Raw genomic sequence first — 12,650 nt, 5'->3', positions numbered from 1 at the left:
AACTCCCAGTCTTCAGGTTCTTAGCCTGGTGCCTTAACCACTACTCCAAACTGGATCTCTGGATGATGTAGTCATCGGATATTTAGATATTCCAATATGTCCACCAAAGGACTCTACTAAATAGAAATGGTGAACGATGAAAAGATAAAGGAAGGAATACAGAATAAAATGCTCAGCCTCTGAAGGCAGCCTGGGCCTGATGGATGAAGTGACAGATAACTCGTCTTGCTTCCAATCTGAGTTAAGTCTGCATGGCCATCCCTGCCATCATTTTTAACTTAGAAAAGATTGACCTTTTAGATGCCGTTCTCTAAATCATCATCTCTCCCCTTTTCTCCTCCGTTTCTCTTTCCCCCCTGCTCCTCCCTGAGGTTAGCATCGTGATTTTGACTGGCTTTGGTTGGGTGGTTCTTTGGCAGACTTGAGAGCCATCTCTGAATCTTATGTCAGGAGGATCCAGGAAGAAAAGAAATGGCCAAGTCAGTTCAGATCAGCAAAACAAGGCTCATTCTCTCTGCAACCATGGCCCTAAGCGATCACTATATCTTCCTGGAGCAAAATGCCTATTTTTCATTTCTTGCTTTGTCAAGACAGCCTGTTTTACTGCAGCATTGTCCACCATGTGAAACACAGGACGGTAAATAAGGATATCGGGTGAAAACAAAAAGATGAAGAAAACTCAGATTGCTAATACCTGCATTGAAAAATGTCTTGGGTAATACACACGCTGTAAATGTATCAGTGGTGTTACGTGGCTGCAAAAAAATCGCGTTCAAATTTAGGCTTACACTAAGAGTTAACCAGGCACACATGTAGTGGTTCAGTGGCTAAGATGCTGATCAGAAAGGTCAGCAGTTCGGCGGTTTGAATCCATAGCACTGCATAACGGAGTGAGCTCCCATTACTTTCCCCAGCTTCTGCCAACCTAGCAGTTTAAAAACATGTAAAAATGCAAGTAGAAAAATAGGGACCCCCTTCGGTGGGAAGGTAACAGCGTTATGTGCGCTTTCAGCGTTTAGTCATGCCAGCCATATGATCATGTAGACCTCTTTGGACAGCGCTGGCTCTTTGGCTTTGAAACAGAGATGAGCACTGCCCCCCAGAGTCGGGAATGACTAGCACATATGTGCGAGGGGAACCTTTACCTTTACCATTAAAAGTTAACCATTTTTTTGTTTGCAATGATTAGGCACCAGACTTGCTGCTTTAGTTTCAGGTCAGAGCAGTGAGGAGGATTAGGATAGTTTGCAGAAGTACATAGTAAAAGCTTGCAGGAACAAAGAGTACAAAAGTCAAAGGCCTCCTTGAACTGCTTACAGGTAATCATCAACATATGACCATAATTGAACCTGAATTATGATTGTAAGTCATGCTGGTTATTGCAATGGTCATTAAATGAATGCAGCAATCTTTAAGTGGAGGTGGCAGTTGTTAAAGGAACCCCTTGTTGACAATAGGCATTTCTTGCCAGAAACTAGAAATGAATGCCAGTGTCCCGTGGTCAGCGACCTTATAAATCATGGTCACATGACCACGGGACGCTACAAATGAATGTAAATGCAAACCTGTTGCCCAGCACCCAAAATATGATCATGTGACTGTGGGACTGGGGTGGGGGGCAGAATGGATAGAATTTCAAATCTAGATTATTACCTTTTGGCATCCATCATAATTTTAAACGGCTGCTAAGTGACAGTCAATATGTGAGACTACTGTGCAAATCATGCTGTACTAGAAGAGGATACAACCGCCTGGCAAAATCCTAGAATAGAATAGAATAGAATAGAATAGAATAGAATAAAATAGAATAGAATAGAAGAGAAGAGAAGAGAAGAGAAGAGAAGAGAAGAGAAGAGAAGAGAAGAGTTGGAAGGGGCTTTGGAAGTCTTCTAGTACAATCCACTGCTTGGGCAGGAAACCCTACACAACTTCAGGCAAATGGTTATCCAACATCTTAAAAATTTCCAGTGTTGGAGCATTCACAACTTCTGAAGGCAAGTTGTTCCACTGATTAATTGTTCCAACTGTCAGGAAATTTCTCTTCAGTTCTAAGTTGTTTCTCTTCTTCATTAGTTTCCACCCATTGCTTCTTGTTCTACCCTCAGGTGCTTTGGATTATAGCTTGACCCCCTCTTCTTTGTGGCAGCCCCTGAGATATTGGAACACTGTTGTCATGTCTCCCATAATCCTTCTTTTTATTAAATTAGACATATACAATTCCAACCGTTCTTTATATGTTTTAGCCCCCATTCCCCTAATCATCTTTGTTGCTCTTCTCTGTACTCTTTCTAGAGTGTCAACATCTTTTTTACATCGTGGCGACCAAAACTGAATGCAGTATTCCAAATATGGCCTTACCAAGGCATTATAAAGTGGTATTAACACTTCACGTGAGCTTGATTTTATCCCTCTGTTTATGCAGCCTAGAACTCTGTTGGCTGTTTTGTCACCTGCTGCACACAGCTAGCTCCTATTTAAATGGTTGTCCACTAGGACTCCAAGATCTCTCTCACAGTTACTAATATTGATCAAGGTATCACATGTACTGAACCCGTGCATTTTGTTGTTTAGGCCACAACACAATAAGTTGTTGCTTCTTTTATTCAGGGGGAAAAAAACCCTAAAAGCAGCTGGACAGGTTTTTATTTATTTAGCAGCTTTTATGGGAGGCAGAATAGGCAGGTTTAGAGAAAAATTGGCCTGAATTTGGTGAAGCAGGTTTATAGCAATAGCAAAAGCATTTACACTTACATACAGCTTCACAATGTTTTGTAGGTTTCTCTAAGTGGTTTACAGAATCAACATATTGCCCCCAATAATCTGGGTCCTCATTTTACCAACCTTGGAAGGATGGAAGGCTGAGTCAACCTTGAGCCGGTCAGAGTCGAACAGCTGGCATTCGGCAGAATTAGCCTGCAATACTGCATTCTAACCATTACACCACCACATTTATAGGCTTACCTCTCCAGTTCTTCTGGAAATGAGTGTCGTCTACTGCTGGGTTTGATACTCATTCACTTAAACAAATTTATTTCAGCCACGCATACTTGGAGTCATTTTTAATATTTCTGACTTATATTTCCAAACTTAATCACATGCTTTCCCCTTAAAATGAACTTCATGTATTTATTATCTTAAGGCAGCTTAATTAATGAATAAAATAGAATCCTGAGATTCACAAAGTAATTAAACTAGGCAGATGAAATATGACCACAAAAAGAGGATAAACTCTTGAGATATCTAGAGTGGTTTTCTGTATTTGCTTGGTTTTCTTTTGCATGTAAAAAACAACAACCGCAGTTGCTACAAAATAATTTGTACGGAGAAAAATGCTCTTTTATGTACACTTTATGGATATCTGGGTGATTCTGGCACATGTACAACCAAATGTAGAATATTATGGATTATTGTCTTGAATAAAAACAAATATATGCGTGTATCTTCCGTTGTGAGAGCTGAGTTGCGTGTTCTTCGCCTGAAGCAATATGAGAGACCAATTATCTAGAGAATTTAATGTGGCACATGATTTGAAAAAATATTAAGCAAACCAGAAGAAAAATCATGGTGATTTTCTTGTGAAAGTCGTTGGGTGAATATACAACATGATAGACTGTTAAGTTCAGAAGCAATATATTTTAGAGGCCTAAATGCATGATCATGTAAAACTTAAAACACAGAAGTAATATATTAAGGAAACGAAGCATTTTTTTCAAATCTTCTGAATAGAAATGGTGATGGTTAATCCACAGTAAGCCTTTTCCAGCCATCGGTCTTAAAAAAACATGCTATACCAATGTTCATCTTTGTGGCTTATATTGTTTCAACAATGATTATAAACCATGGCTTATTTTTTCCCCCAGCCTGTTTTGTGAATCCAGCCAACTCTGGTTCACTCAATAAACTGAGCAAATCTGATTAAGACAATATATCTTTTACACACACACACACACACACACACACACACACACACACACACACACACACACACACAGTGTTTTCAAAGTTTCCTCACCTTTGATGAGATAAAAATGAGACAAAATGTTGATTCTTAAACTCGATGGTTACCCTACTGTCTCCAAATGTCAAAGCATGTCTACAAACCTAAGCACAAATTGTCAGAAAATAAATGTACACAGCATATAAATGGCAGCAACGTGCCTCTGAACATTTATAGCATTCTTTGTATATACAAAATTCTGTTGTGTTCAAAAGTTGCAACAAAACATCTTCATTACTATTATAGAGAAAAGTTCCCTTCATGTAGTTTGATCTTTCCTTGACCAGCACCTGCACAACAACTATATGACCATTTCACCTGATGTGAACATTCAGAACCCAAATGTTTCATTCCCAGTCTCAAATGGAAGTGAAAAGTTCATTCTTTCCAGTCACCACTTATGTACCTCTGGTGAGAGTCTCTCAATATCATAGATGTTTTATAGAATTTAAAGACATCTTTTGACCCATGAGATTTTACCAAAAAGTGCCTGATTGTTCAACCCAACTGACACAAGCAAGAAAAGATAACACTACAATTCATCAAAAACATATCAGAAACAAACAGCAGACTGTTATAACCACACAGCCTCAAAGTAGCACACAAACCAACTAAATACCTCTCAAACATTTTAAATAAACCGAAAAATCCAATAGCCTAAGAATTTTTTTAAAAACCATAAGATATCTGCAACATATAATGTAAGGACTGGAGCAGCCACTACATAGGATTGACAAGCAGAAAACTAGCCAAGTGCATCCATGAACACTAAGTAGCAGTCTGAAAACACTGTGAAAACTCCTACTGTAATCTTACAACACATGGACAGATTCAAATACAATTGCTGACAATACTGCACTTTTGTCAACCTTGAAGCTGACCTGATCGAGGCCATTTTGATGCTTCACACTGGAGCTGAGGGATGGGGGTGGGGGATACGAGTTAGCTGGGATTTTGTAGCCAAAACAAGATACTTTCTCTTGGGAACCAAGGACATTCCCACTGATGGCTGGAAGGAGGATGAGTGAAGTCACCAGGTAACCGGACAACACCTTGATTGACCATGTGATTAATTAATTGATTGATTGATTGATTGGAAAGGGGATGAAAACTTTTTCTTTTAATTAGGTGAAAACCGCGGGAACATTTAGAGTCGGTTTTCACAGCCTATGCCAACATGATATGTCCAATAAAACTGATATTTGAGGAACCTGCTTGCCTTGGAGTCCTGCTTATTACTTGGAATCCTGACATTTTAACCATGTGCCACCAGAGCTCTATAACATTGCCTCATTGGTAGTAGAACTTGAATCTGAAACCCAAGTAGGTCTCCCCTAATAATGTAAGGATTACATTGTCATCATCAGACTCAACCACAATTTCACTAGCTAACTTTAAGCATCCTAGACCAAACTAAATCCAGATATGTTAGGGAGTTCCTAGAAACTTGGTATTTAGACAAATCAGAAATCAACAGATACTGTACATAAAATAAACCATATTTATAAACCATTCAAAACAGACAATTTTAGAAGCTAAGAAGGAAAGAAAAGGAGCCATCCTTTGCAGCAGCCAACAGCCAAATGAGCAGGGATTAACACCAGACAAACCAATAAGCAGAAAATTATAATTTAACCAAAAACTAGAAAGAAGAAACCCACACACACTCCATATTGAAAGGCAATACTGTATATAAAGAGGTAGCAAACTGCACACATATTTGCACTAATGATTTTACCTAGTCAATTAATGAAACATCTGCAAGCAAACACCAAGCTATGGTTCAATCCTGAGCTACAAATATTGCCTTGTGTTGGATAGACCATGGCTACTCTGAAAAATGTAGCAAGATCATATTTGGATAGCACTTAGATGGAAGACTACTAAGTACTACTAAGTATTAGATAAAACCATTTTGGAAGAACGCTTATCTATTTTTTTCTGGATGTTTTACTACATATAGTAAAACATGTACATGGGGATATACTCAAAGCATTACAGAAAATGATATTTTCTGTAATGCTTTGATGGATATTTTTATGTGAAGCCGGATTTGTTGTTTTTAGTACTCTGATCCTTCCCTTCCTCTCTTTCTTAGCACACTGAAAGCATTACTTTTCATTCAACCCTCATGTTTTGAAGGAACCTCTGACTTCTCTCTCTCCCTCCCTCCCTCCCTCCCTCCCTCCCTCCCTCCCTCCCTCCATATTTATGAGACCATATAGAACATAACTATTAGTTAGTTGAATGTGTATCAAAACTGTATTAATGGATCCCCCACATCTAATGTTCTTCTCTAATGCATAAAGATGTTATTTCATGTCCTTGCTAATGTGAGACAATATGCTGCTATTTCACAATGCACTGTTTTATGGAGTATATTAAAGTATGCCATAATGACCAGAAAAGCATGATGTCTTTTCCCCAGATCTTTCCTTAAACAAACCAGGCCTCCAATCTGTCCATGGAAATAACAATTGCTAAACACATATTGGAATAGGCACCTTCCTCTAATTAAGTTGTAAACTCAAATGATTCTGAAATCCTCATCACTAGAACAATTCTTTTTAATATACAAACATTGTCCATATGGCAAACTATTCCTCAAATGCTGGGAAAGGGAAAGGGAAGGGAAGATATATACCTTTTCCGTATCTGAATTAAATTATACCCATACAATTAATGCTTAACATTGTACACTTTCACAGTGTTATTGTTTGTTCAATATGTATGTTAGTATGAAAACTCTTTAATCAATCCTCATAGATTCTTCTTACTGAATCACTTTTCTCCCCAAAATCATTTATTTATCTTTTTATTCCAATGATGTTTGACCATCCAGTCTAGAATATAAATGCATTATTTGGCTTCTAGGAAAAGGTTTCTACCAGGCAATTTCCAATGTCAATAAAATAATCAAATAAAATAAATAAAATAGCCCATTTAGTCTGTGCCTGGTTATTAATTGTCGCAAATCTGTTCAGTCTTAATTTTGTTTTGTTTTCAATGTACAGGTGAAACTCGAAAAATTAGAATATTGTGCAAAGGTTCATTTATTTCAGTAATGCAACTTAAAAGGTGAAACTAATATATGAGATAGACTCATTACATGCAAAGCAAGGTAGTTCAAGCCGTGATTTGTCATAATTGTGATGATTATGGCTTACATGAAAACCCCAAATCCACAATCTCAGAAAATTAGAACATTGTGAAAAGGTGCAATATTCTAGGCTCAAAGTGTCCCACTCTAATCAGCTAATTAAGCCATAACACCTGCAAAGGGTTCCTGAGCCTTTAAATGGTCTCTCAGTCTGGTTCAGTAGGAATCACAATCATGGGAAAGACTGCTGACCTGACAGTTGTGCAGAAAACCATCATTGGCACCCTCCATAAGGAGGGAAATCCTCAAAAGCTAATTGCAAAAGAAGTTGGATGTTCCCAAAGTGCTGTATCAAAGCACATTAATAGAAAGTTATGTGGAAGGGAAAAGTGTGGAAGAAAAAGGTGCACAAGCAGCAGGGATGACCTCAGCCTGGAGAGGATTGTCAGGAAAAGGCCATTCAAAAGTGTTGGGGACTTTCACAAGGAGTGGACTGAGGCTGGAGTCAGTGCATCAAGAGCCACCACACACACAGACAGATCCTGGACATAGGCTTCAAATGTCGTATTTCTCTTGTCAAGCCACTCCTGAACAACAAACAACATCAGAAGCGTCTTACCTGGGCTAAAGAAAAACAGACCTGGTCTGTTGCTCAGTGGTCCAAAGTCCTCTTTTTTGATGAGAGCAACTTTTGCATCTCATTTGGAAACCAAGGACCCAGAGTATGGAGGAAGAATGAAGAGGCACACACTGCAAGATGCTTGAAGTCCAGTATGAAGTTTCCACAGTCTGTGTTGATTTGGGAAGCCATGTCATCTGCTGGTGTTGGTCCACTGTGCTTCATTAAGTCCAGGGTCAAGGCAGCCATCTACCAGGAGATTTTGGAGCACTTCATACTTCCTTCCGCAGACAAGCTTTATGGGGATGCTGACTTCATTTTCCAGCAGGATTTGGCACCTGTCCACACTGCCAAAAGCACCAAAACCTGGTTCAATGACTGTGGGATTACTGTGTTTGATTGGCCAGCAAACTCGCCTGACCAGAACACCATAGAGAATCTATGGCGCATTGCCAAGAGAAAGATGAGAAACATGAGACCGAACAATGCAGAAGAGCTGAATGCCACTATTGAAGCATCCTGGTCTTCCATAACACCTCAGCAGTGCCACAGGCTGATAGCTTCCATGCCACGCCACATTGAGGCAGTAATTTTTTAAAAAAATACCGCTTCATAGGGCTTTCAGCCCTCTCTAAGCGGTTTACAGAGTCAGCATATTGCCCCCAACAACAATCTGGGTCCTCATTTTACCCACCTCGGAAGGATGGAAGGCTGAGTCAACCTTGAGCCGGTGAGATTTGAACAGCCGAACTGCTGAACTGCAATCAGCTGAAGTAGCCTGCAGTGCTGCATTTAACCACTGCGCCACCTCGGCTCGTCTTTTTAATTGCTGCAAAAGGGGCCCAAACCAAGTACTGAGTACATATGCATGCTTATACTTTTCAGAGGTCCGATATTATTCTATGTACAATCTTTGTTTTATTGATTGCATGTAATATTCTAATTTTCTGAGATAGTGGATTTGGGGTTTTCATGAGCTGTAAGCCATAATCATCACAATTATGACAAATCATGGCTTGAACTATCTTGCTTTGCATGTAATGAGTCTTATCTCATATATTAGTTTCACCTTTTAAGTTGCATTACTGAAATAAATGAACTTTTGCATGATATTCTAATTTTTTGAGTTTCACCTGTATACAAGCTGATTTTGTCCAGTAGTAAAATGGGACTATAGAAGGTACAACCACATCTGAGCCTCAGAAACTCCCCACTAGCAACAACAGAAGTCTAAAATTCATTCAGGGAACACTGAAATATCCGACACCAGTTATGTAGTGCTAACTCTAGGAATAAACTACCCCTGTGATCTCCAATAACAGCTCCACACATCTTGTATAAATTCTCAAGTAACTGGAAAATTGTCCTAAGTCCCATCATTATTAGCAAACTTTATCTAAAGTTGTGAATAGACTGTATTTGTAAATAGATGGGAAGAGGTTGTGTGGCCACTTAAAATTTCCACACAATCCTTGATTGCTCTCTGGGTTGTGTGGCCACTTGAGTTTTACACACAATGCTTTGTTGCTCTGTATTACTCCCTACCATTTTTCTTCATCTGCTGATACTATCTCTCCCACTTCCCAAGAGCTGTGGTGGCACAGTGGTTAGAGTGCAGTACTGCAGGCTACTTCTGCTGACTGCCTGCAATTTGGCAGTTCGAATCTCACCAGGCTCAACATTGACTCAGCCTTCCATCCTTCTGAGGTCAGTAAAATGAGGACCCAGATTGTTGGGGCCAAGATGCTGACTCTGTAAACCACCTAGAGAGGGCTGTGAAGCAGTATATAAGTCTAAGTGCTATTGCTATTGCTTTATTACTGGTTTTCTGTGATGCATGCAACTCACTAAAACTCTCCCCCATTGTAATTTCTTTTACTGTGCCATAAGATGAACATCATTTAACACATGACAGGTAGCTATCCAATTATATTTAATTGATTGAATTTAAATTCCTATTAATGAAATCTTTTTTTGCTTTATCTCCACTTACTCTTTTATCTGGGCATACCCCCCCTTTTTTAGTATGGCCCTCAAGATGGTTCTCAACCTGAAGAAGGTTGCACACTCTTTTGAGTAACTACTAAATGAAGGTTTGGAAATGATCACACTTCGAATACAAGTGCCGGCAATCCAGGGATCCTAAAATTACAGGTTCCTATTATAATTGATCCAGCAGGTGCAGCTCCTAGCACATCTAGGCTGATCTTAAAAAGCAGAATCAGAACTAGTTATTATTGAAAAGGCAAACAACAGCAAACTGCAAGTTGTAATCTAGACGTGGAAGTCTATCTTATACAGTATATCACTTAGGGCTGTACTCACTTTTGTTGCCAGCAGTTTAGACATTAATGGCTGTGTGTTGTGTTATTTTGAGGGGACAGCACATTTATACTGTTATACATGATGCATACTCACTACTTTACATTGTAGCCAAGTGTCATTTCTTCAGTGTTGTCACACGCAAAGATATACTTAAACAAAATGTGAGGGGGTGTATATACTGTATATTGCAGTAAGGAAAACTACATGGTTGGATATCCCAAAGGTGCTTTTTCAAGAGGCAACCAGACTTTCTGTTTTTTCTTTGAAGATGTTTCACTGAAGAAGTTTCTTGGATGAGAAGTGAAATGTCTTCAAAGAGAAACCAGAAAGTCCAGTTGCTTCTTGAAAAATCACCTTTGGGACAACCATGACCTGGATGACTGAGAATCTCCATAGACATACACGGTTGGGTCCATGTATGTATTTATCAGGAGTCCAGCTCAATCCAAGAGAGATATTTGTGCCATCTCTGGCACAATATATCTGCACTCAAACTATTTAATTTTAAACAGGCAGTTGGCAATCATTACATGTTGGATATTTCTAGCACTGCTCGTTTGGGGCCATTTGGAAGAAGTTCTTGCAAGGCATTATTAGCACAGAAAATGATTCTGAAAAGCTGAAAGCAACGACAGCGAAGCAGGTTCATTTCAACAAACAAACAAAGCCCAGTTTCCTTTCAGTCTTAGAAGCCTATTCTCGCCAGAGCTTTTATACTACTTAGCTCATCTGCGAGGCTCGTCTAAAAATAGTTGTAATCTTTTTCACACCCTTGAAGCATGAATATAAAGATTTCTCTTTTCTTTCCAAACCTATTAAGCCCTGTAGTCTTAAAAGAAAGCTGCACTATTTATGTGTGTATGTGAGCGGGGGCCTGTTCTCAGATCTTTGATTTCTGAGGAGGGATAAACTAGAGGTGACTGTTCTGATGAGTCATCTGGAAATGACTGCAATTTACGGATGAGTGTCTGATTACTTGAATTGTCAGTCTGGGCAGGAGGTGCTCCATTGTTTGACTTTTCAACAAGATCATTATTCCCTGCTTTTAAATTAAGCACGGTAAAAAGGAGATGGGGAAACATCAATACATGGTGCTCCAACAAGTTGTAATATCTAACAAGTCAGGAGTCGCTGATAAAGAGCATAAGGCTATCTAATGTATATGTGCCCAGTCCCAGCCTATCCCTTATATTCATCTAATCAGGAAAAGCAAACTCCACAACTGGGCTTTTACCTTCTAAATCAATGCCGCATGACTTATTTATTTATTTTATTTTATTTAGTTTATCAAACATGTACAAGATAAAAGGTATAAGAATAAACATGGACATGAACAAAGGATATGAGTACAAATAAATGAGGACAGTAGGACAGGGACGGTAGGCACGCTAGTGTACTTATGCACACCCCCTTTACGGACATCTTAGGAATGGCATGTGGTCAACAGTAGACAGTCTTAGGTTAAAATTATGGGGGTTTGAGGATATAACAACGGAGTCAGGTAGAGCATTCCAGGCATTGACTACTCAGTTGCTGAAGTTGTATTTTCTGCAATCGAGTTTGGAGCGGTTTACGTTGAGTTTGTATCTATTGTTTGCCTGTGTAGTATTGAGGTTGAAGCTGAAGTAGTTGTTGACAGGTAGGATGTTGTAGCAGGCAATTTTGTGTGCTATGCTTACGTCAGGCCGTAGGCGGACTAGTTCCAGGTTGTTCAAGCCCAAAATTTTGAACCTGGTGGCATAGGGAGTTCTGTTGTGTAGAGGAGTGGAGTACTCTTCTTGTGAATTACCTCTGGACCCGCTCAATCATATTAATGTCCGACATACAGTGTGGATTCCAGACAGATGAGCTGTATTCAAGAATTGGTCTGGCAAAGGTTTTGCATGCCCTAGTTTGCAGTACAATGTTACTGGAGAAGACGCTTTGCAACATTAAGTTAACAACTCTTAATGCCTTTTTGGCAATTCTGTTACAGTGAGCTTAATTTGCCTTAAGGGCTAAATATTTCTTTGAGTTTCAAAAAGTGGGGTGAGAACCAGAGCGTGTATTTGGGGAGGGGAGAGGGTTCAGGCATTTTGAGGACTGCACCCACTTGGGGGATTTCAAAGAAAAATAGAAAAAAATTGTATTCCTGTGAAAGTTAGGATAAGAACTAAGGTGATGGCGACTCCCAACAGATCAGGAGCTAGAATTACCTAAAACAGGGGTGTTAAATACAAGGCCCGGAAGCTGGATCCAGATCTGGCCTGTGGGGCCACCCTGTAAACAGCAAAAGACTGGCTTGTGGTGCCTCTGCCAGCAAAAACAGAGCTTGGGAGGACCACGGGTGACCTCAAGAGCTCCATTTTAGCTGGCAGAGGGTTGCAGGAGGCCATTGCAGCTGAAAATGGAGCTCTCAAGGACTGTGGGTGGCCCTTCCAGGACCCATTTTTACTGGCAGAGGGTTGCAGTAGGCCGTCACAGCCAAAAATGGAGATCAGGAGCCTGTTTTCACTGGTAATGTTTCACTTAGCAACAGAAATGTTGGACTTAGTTGTGGTTGTAAGTTGAGGATTATTTATGTAAGTTGAGGCATCCCTACTCATAAAAGTTAAACAAGACAGAGCAGA

This window comes from Thamnophis sirtalis, unplaced genomic scaffold, assembly GCF_051295495.1.
Source record: "Thamnophis sirtalis isolate CommonGarterSnake01/CBP01778 unplaced genomic scaffold, rThaSir2_p1.2 scaffold_5, whole genome shotgun sequence".
NCBI lineage: Eukaryota > Metazoa > Chordata > Lepidosauria > Squamata > Natricidae > Thamnophis > Thamnophis sirtalis.
Note: the sequence above shows the minus strand (reverse complement) of the source record.